The sequence below is a fragment of the Bombus terrestris genome, chromosome 15 (assembly GCF_910591885.1).
Source record: "Bombus terrestris chromosome 15, iyBomTerr1.2, whole genome shotgun sequence".
Lineage (NCBI taxonomy): Eukaryota > Metazoa > Arthropoda > Insecta > Hymenoptera > Apidae > Bombus > Bombus terrestris.
Genome location: NC_063283.1, coordinates 10,216,648 through 10,223,868, shown reverse-complemented (window position 1 = coordinate 10,223,868; position 7,221 = coordinate 10,216,648). Strand labels below are relative to the sequence as shown.

Sequence of the window (7,221 nt, the reverse complement as noted above, 5' to 3'; positions counted from 1 at the left end):
AATCGTAGTTTCCTATCATTGGAAAATCTCTAAAATCGGTGCAAAGTTTGAACATTAAAAATCTTTTTCTCGCCTTCCTCCGCTCTGATCGCAGCAGAGTTATCCAGAGTGAATACCCGGTACGGTATTTCTTTGCATCGCAATCGCGAGTCTCAACGGAACTACGGTGATACGTATTTAACATAAACGAACGTTGTCGCGTTTGATTCTATGTATATAAAAGAAAAAAAAATTTCTTGTGCAAGTTATTAATCGCAGTCGGTAGGACTCGAACCTACGCTCCCAGAGGGAATCTGATTTCTAGTCAGACGCCTTAACCACTCGGCCACGACTGCTCGGTTGCACACTCACCAACAAGATATAGATATTTATTCTGATTTTTGCGGACATTTTATTCCAAGCAACGATGACAGCGAACGTATTAATAAAAAAGACATCTGTCTGAAATGCAACTTTTTACAATTATAATATCGAAAATTATCGAATAGAATGTCATTGATTATCAAAGACGTGCAAAATTAGAATTCGAAGAGTCGAACGCAACTATCATTTATTCGCGAAATCTCTGGAAGAATCATTAACGCACAAATAAAACAAGCCGATCCGAGACGACGAGCTCGATCAGTTTACCTAGTCAACCAGAGGCTTGTATCTCTGGAGAACGAAACGTAATTGTATAAACAGTGACGTCAGTCTGCGCCGTAATAACGATGGAAACGGCAAGACCTTTCTCCCCCTGGGAACGACCCATATAAGGGTTGCTTCATTAAATACTCGGATCCCGACGAGGGCTCACCCTTCTCCACGAAATTGGTGCAGAGAAAAGCCAACGATTGTAATAATAATTACGTGATATTAATAATCGTCGAAGTTATGCGCGTAACGACGCTTCTGCGCGATTTTGACGTGCCTCCATCCCCGAGATAGTTCCCAATTATAGTCGTAAAGACTATATAAGGTTACCAGCCAACGACGAATTAAAATGTCCTCTTAGCGGGGAACTTTCAATGGTCAGAATCAGAGATGCGTGAAAGAATGCAGAAAGATCACAGAACTTTCTGATATTCGGATGAACGAACGAATCGTAAAAAGAATGACAACAGAGACGAATCGAAGAAGAAAAAAGACACAAAGGAGTATGATCACGATTGATCTTCCGCGTTTCCAGCAATCTTTAGGGGCCAAGCTTCATCGGCAGCAACTTTGGTCGGTTGGAATCGAAGCCAATCACAACTTTGACTTTGGTTCGATTCTCAAATTCACTCCCCCGTTGAAGATCTCACAGAAAGAGCGAATGAAAATCAAACGGCGGCGGATTAAAAGTCTTCAAAAGTCGATGGAGTCGAAGGTACGTTTCAGATCGGGTGTCTCTCGCGAGAGGGGAGCATTATTAATGACAAGAGGGTGGCAGCAGCACCGTTCTACGGCTGACACCGCAGTCAGTCGACCCGGGACGCCTAATGACGATTAATTCAATGTCTTGGTGGCACGGGACTGCCAGCAAACTGTCTCACAACGCGATAGCTCTCAGGACTTCCGTTCGGTACCATGTTCCGTCCTCTGGCCCTTTCTCTCGCTGCTTACTCTGAATCCGCTTCAGCTGTTTCAAGCGAGAGGCGTCGCCCATTAATCAACGCAAACGAACACGAATAATAATCGATCCTGAACCCTCGAACTGGCCACTGGCCTTCGGCTACGTCGCCCAGTTACGACCCTCTTCAGAGCTATTAGGACGCTCGCGAAAGCTTGAATAAATGTGAATAACTAAGCTTCAAAGATTATGAAAAATATCCATCGTCTCGTATAACGCGTGTAATATGCTCGTAAAGGGTATCTACGAGCGTTAACGCTCACCTCGATCCTTAATCTGGTTTTACAAATGTTGCAACAATCGAAAATCCGTGTCACCCGCGGCAATTAACGAGACTCGAGCGGCCTCCCCGTAATAGCGTGAAAATATGCATAGCCTATTAATCACAGCGAAGTTCGAACCGATATCCCCCGAATAATAACCGATTTCAGAATGGATTTTTGCCCTGAAGGCGAATCGCCACCCCGTGGTGCCTGCCTCTCGAAGGGCAGTAACGACACCCTTACAGCCACCGGCTGCATAATCACAGAATTTGAAATTCCACTCTTCCACCGTGCTGTCTCATGCAACTTTTATAAAACGAGAAACGATTGCGTGGCGGTCGTAAAAAATCCTTTGAATCTAACTCAGGCTTCCGGAACGGAATTCCAAATTTTTTGCTTTCTTTTCAGCAAACCAGAATCTTCTAGAAACAACTGATAGAAACCTTCGAGACGTGGATTCCATCGAGCCATCTCTTTGGCCAGTCACCGTGGTCGTTGCGTGTATTTCAAGCAGCCGTTATTCACCCGCTCGCCCTTTGGCGATGTTACATATTTTACTCTGCATTATTCATCATTTGACCCTGGAGCAACCCTATATTACACGTCAAGGAGAGCTTCTCCCTCCAACCACTCGCACTGCAACACGGCATTCCCTTTAAGAAGCGGACGAACACTGACCAATGAAATTAACGCGTTCAACTTAGTTAACTTTATCTGTGGAAAAGTAAAAATGCAGAAGGAACCAAAAATATTTTTCTAAAATAATGTCGCAGCGACAGCTCTGGGGAAGATAAGAAACGGCGGAGGGTTTGTAAAAGGAAAAAGGCATTGACAAACCGAAAATGGACCATCTACCTCTTTTTTATTTTTCTGCGATCGTTAACTAGGATCGTTAAACGGCAACCCTCGATAGGTTATACCTTTTTCGAAGTGGAAGGCTCGAGTTTTCGTTCGTCAAAGTCACGACAACGTTACGCGCGATAAACCATCCCGAGATTTCGCTGATCCCGCACGAAGAACAAAGAAACGATGGGAATATCAATGGGAGAGCGTGGATTTCAAGGGGTCCATTCCCGGAGACGAATCGCGGCCCATTCGACTCTTTCTGATCTTCTCAGAACAGTCTCTGCTTTATGGAACGCGATAAAACTTGCTCGAGAATCTTCTTCTTCTTCTTTGTATTTTAGTAATCTATCCTTAGCGCGAAACTGTTTAAAAGACAGAGATAAAAGTTTCCGTTGCATCTGCAAGTAAGCTGCAAGCTCGAAGAAACTTGAGTTATTCCACACTGTGTGATGCATCGTGTATCGATAAAATTTACGGATAGATAAAAGGTACATTTCAAGGAACTCGATTTGAGTGCATTCGTTAAAAGATACGATTTAATATACTCAAAATTAACAGTGCAGAGACAGTCTAACAGATGACGTGGCACGTGCATCATCGTGAAGAAGTTCGTGTTATTGTGCTAAAAAATTAGTGAATAAATACTTAAAAGATAATCAGTTTGAAAATAAAAGGATTAATATCGCATTTGTTGGGTATCGATGGTACACAGTGGATCAGTAACGTATCGTCGATACTTTTTGATATTAACGATATTATCGATTTTCCGCGGATTCTTCAAATTCCTCGATGAAAGTTAGCAACGACGAGCAAGTTTACGAACGAACGAACACGTTCGTTGTTTAACGATCAAAAACAATCGAGCGTCCGTGCAAGCGGAACGATATCGCGTGCGAGGGAGTCGACATAAAAATTTGTAGCCCATCCCTGCCGGAAGCAAAGAACCAGTGATGGGCTCCAGACGTTTCGAATCATGTTCAGGATCTACGGAAACTTCCCAATTCGCGTAACGCTCGAAATTATAGCTGTTGGAAAACTTTAAAGAGCTGAAATGGTCCGACACGACTCGAACAATCCTAAGTGTTCGAGTGGGTGATAAAAGTGGAACAATCAGTGTTCTGATACGTTTCTACGATTTTTTAACATCCTCTTTGCTTCGTAACTCATTTGTGACGACAAATCTGCGCTGAGATACCGAATGGATAATAGATCAGGGAATGTAACGAATTTAAACACACGATCGGTCGAGTACCTATAGTTCAAAGCACATACATTTTGGTAGGAATTCAACGCCGTTTATCTGTCATGATCGATGTATTCACTGCAACTAAGAAATACGAACATTATTAGCGAATTCTCAACATACTGTTAGGGAAAAATAAAAGAAAGGGAATGGTTATTTTAAACAACGAAGGAAACAGACCGTTTACTTGGAAGAATAAGGGGAGAATGGAAAGGAAGAAGGGGCGAGTGAAATATCTCTAAAGAGCTGTCGTAAAACTAGCCGCCATGAAACTCGTATCTTTGCACCCCCTTACAGGGGGTGGCTATGCAGGAAAAGGGCACAGTGTGTCGCGAAACGACGCGTCGTCAAACGAAATCGTCTATACACGACGTTCGTCATAAGTATTTACATGTTTCCGTTGGAATCGGGTCGTGGGCGGGGTATGTCGTAAAAATCCGCACTGAAACGAGGAGCGGGGCGAGATCGAGGAGAGAATAAAACGTTGCGAAATTTATAAGGGTGGATCATTCTCGCAGAAGGAACGACGCCTTCGGGAACACGGGGCAAACGCGGGAAATTTGTTAAGACCCTTTCAAACTGTGTTACGCGGATCGCTGCGACCAGGAAAATATGTTGCGGTTGTGTTTTTTTAATATTTCATCAGCGTTTCTTATGAAAAAAGAAGAGTTTCTCTTTTAAAGCGTCTGGGCGCGACTCCAGAAAATTCCACGAAATACGCTGTCGTTTATACGACTCCGCTTTCTAAATTCTTACGACGTAACAGTGTCTAGCGAAAGTATTTGAACATTTATAGAAACTTTACTTTGTTTGATCCTCTCGATATTAACGGTAGTCAACCATCGTCGAGCGTTTACACTGACGCTGACTTTAGTCAATAATATGAACATCGGTGAAACAATAATGTTTCAAAAGAATGGAACAAACATTGCGTTCGCATCACCTCAGTTACAGAGAGAAGAGAAAGAACAGGCGCTGCAGAGGATAGTAATAATTAAATAAGCAAGAATAATTATATTAGAGGAAGAAAAACAATGCGCGCAATATATTCGTATAAATTTTCTATGATAATTGTTCAAAGGGACAAGTTCAAATTACTTTCACCAGTCATACTGTACATGCATTTCGATATTCAGATATTCGGATTTCGTTTGTCAGACCAACACTTTGTGAGAAAACACACTGTAACCACGGCCTTACATGTGCTTCACTTGCGTGCGTCGAGCACGGTCAATTCGTGACAAAAAGAAGATATCGGTGGATCCTCGACGGTAATACGTGACATCTCGGTGTCCCTCCCAGGGAACGGGAACAAATAAAGTGGCTGTGTCAACGAGATGCTAGCAGACAGACAGCCGTAACGCTTTATCGGTTGGTCCGTCGATCATCCTCGCGTTTATTCTCCGGGCTGAATATGTTATCGGCATAATCCCTCTATAACGAGCCAGTTAGATCGGGAAGAAAGCGTACAAGTTGAATGGCAAAGAGGGCTGTGTGAATAGAGAGAGCGAGGAGGAAGAGGAGACGGGCGTGGAACGAGGCTAAAGGGATTCTAAATCGCATTTACATGTTTCGATAGGTGCCGTCCGATCGTAAAAGCAGCACTCGACTCGGGGTAAGGAAGAAAGATCAAATAGACGAACATTGAAAGAGGGGGACACGGTCAGCAACGGGAAGGCCAACGGGGCTCTGTTCTGTCTTTGATGCTGAAGACCGAGAAAGGGACAAGGGGCGCGTCTAACCAAACCAACGGCGACGTTCAATCGAATTTTCGGTTTGCTGCTACAAAAGAGACGTCCCAGGGGAACGGGCCGATCGCCGATGGACCAGCTTTTTTAATCAATTTCCAACACGTGGCATTGGCTTCCGGCAGGCTCGCCCTTTTTCGCCAAACCGTGTCGGTTCTTAATTCTTCCCTCTGTTCTTTCCCTTTTTGCTTCGCTGAGAAAGGGACAGTGTGTAATCTTGACGTATTCGGAGCGATATGGTTACTCGCTATCGGAGTTAATTTTCTTATACATGTAAGTAATACAGAGGTCCTCGTATATTTTATAAAAGAAGAGGATCTTTTTATTAAAACCACGCGTTGGTAAGTTTCACTGTAAATATAATTTTACTTTTGCGCTAACATAGATAAAGACGATCTTATTATCGCTTTATGTGCTAGAAATATATGTCTTCTTCTTTACATTCGTCGGTAGTATACATAATTGTACATCAAATGCTTCGGATTATATCTCTTATCCTTATTATTAATTCTATTACTATAATAGGTACATCAGGAAATTAAACTTCTATCGATATCCTTTCAACGAATTTTAATCTTTCGAATCACGCACTTTGAAGTTAAGTGCACGCGAGTTATCTGAAAGAACGGAAAGAACGAAAGCCGGATGAGGGATGAAATGGATGAGAGTAACCAGGGATACATCGTGGGATCGACCCCGAAAAAGAAGATAGAAGGCAAAATGGATTGCTTGGACAAACTACAATTACCAGTTACACAATGCGCTTCCACTCAGCGAAGGTTGTTCAAGGTGAGAGACGAGCTCTCGCCCGAAACGATGAAATTCGAACCGCTTTGAAGATGTTTCTGCACGCGTTAGGGTTGCCCCGAACGAAACGCTGCCGCCTCGTGCCAAATCTAATTTCGACCTCTACTCTCCAACCTCTCCCTTCTTCCTCCACCCTGCAGTCTAAAGCCACTTTCCAAGAGAAACTCTCCCTTTCGTTGTCGAAACTTCGCACTTCATCGACGGGTGGCTTGGATTTAAATCGCTTAGAAAGTCGTTCGACGACTAAACTAACTATTCAACCTTCGACGAATAATAGACAATTTCGTCAAAAGAAACATCGCCCTTCCTTCGGTGAATTCAAAACACCAAAAAGTATACAGTGGTTTAGAAAAACGTATGAGATCCTCTAAAAATGTTGTGCTATTTTGCGTTGTACCAAACGTTTTGAGACTTCACATACGGATACAGAAAACCCTCGATTTAAGGTGCAAGCGTAGGCCAAGCAATCCCTCCGACGATTCTATCCACCTTGTCGAGCCTTGACAAACACGATTCAACAAACATTCCTGTCCCCCCTTAGCGAAATGGAAGGGAGAAGAGGCCTCGTTGAATCATTGAATCGGGCCACGATTCCAGGAATCGTTCGCGGAGACTCACTTTTCCTTGATAAATAATACAGTCGCTCCCTTGGCTCATAAACCAGCGATGTCTTCGATGGTTCCCTTTTCAAACGAAAGTAACAAGGAGGACGAGTGCACTGAA

General features: G+C 43.3%; 1 non-coding gene across 1 annotated transcript; it reads right to left on the bottom strand.

The window, feature by feature from the left end:
- Window positions 1–253: 253 nt before the first annotated feature.
- TRNAS-AGA lies at window positions 254–335 on the bottom strand. Its single transcript has one exon. It is a non-coding gene; the product is annotated as a tRNA-Ser (tRNA).
- Window positions 336–7,221: the final 6,886 nt, after the last annotated feature.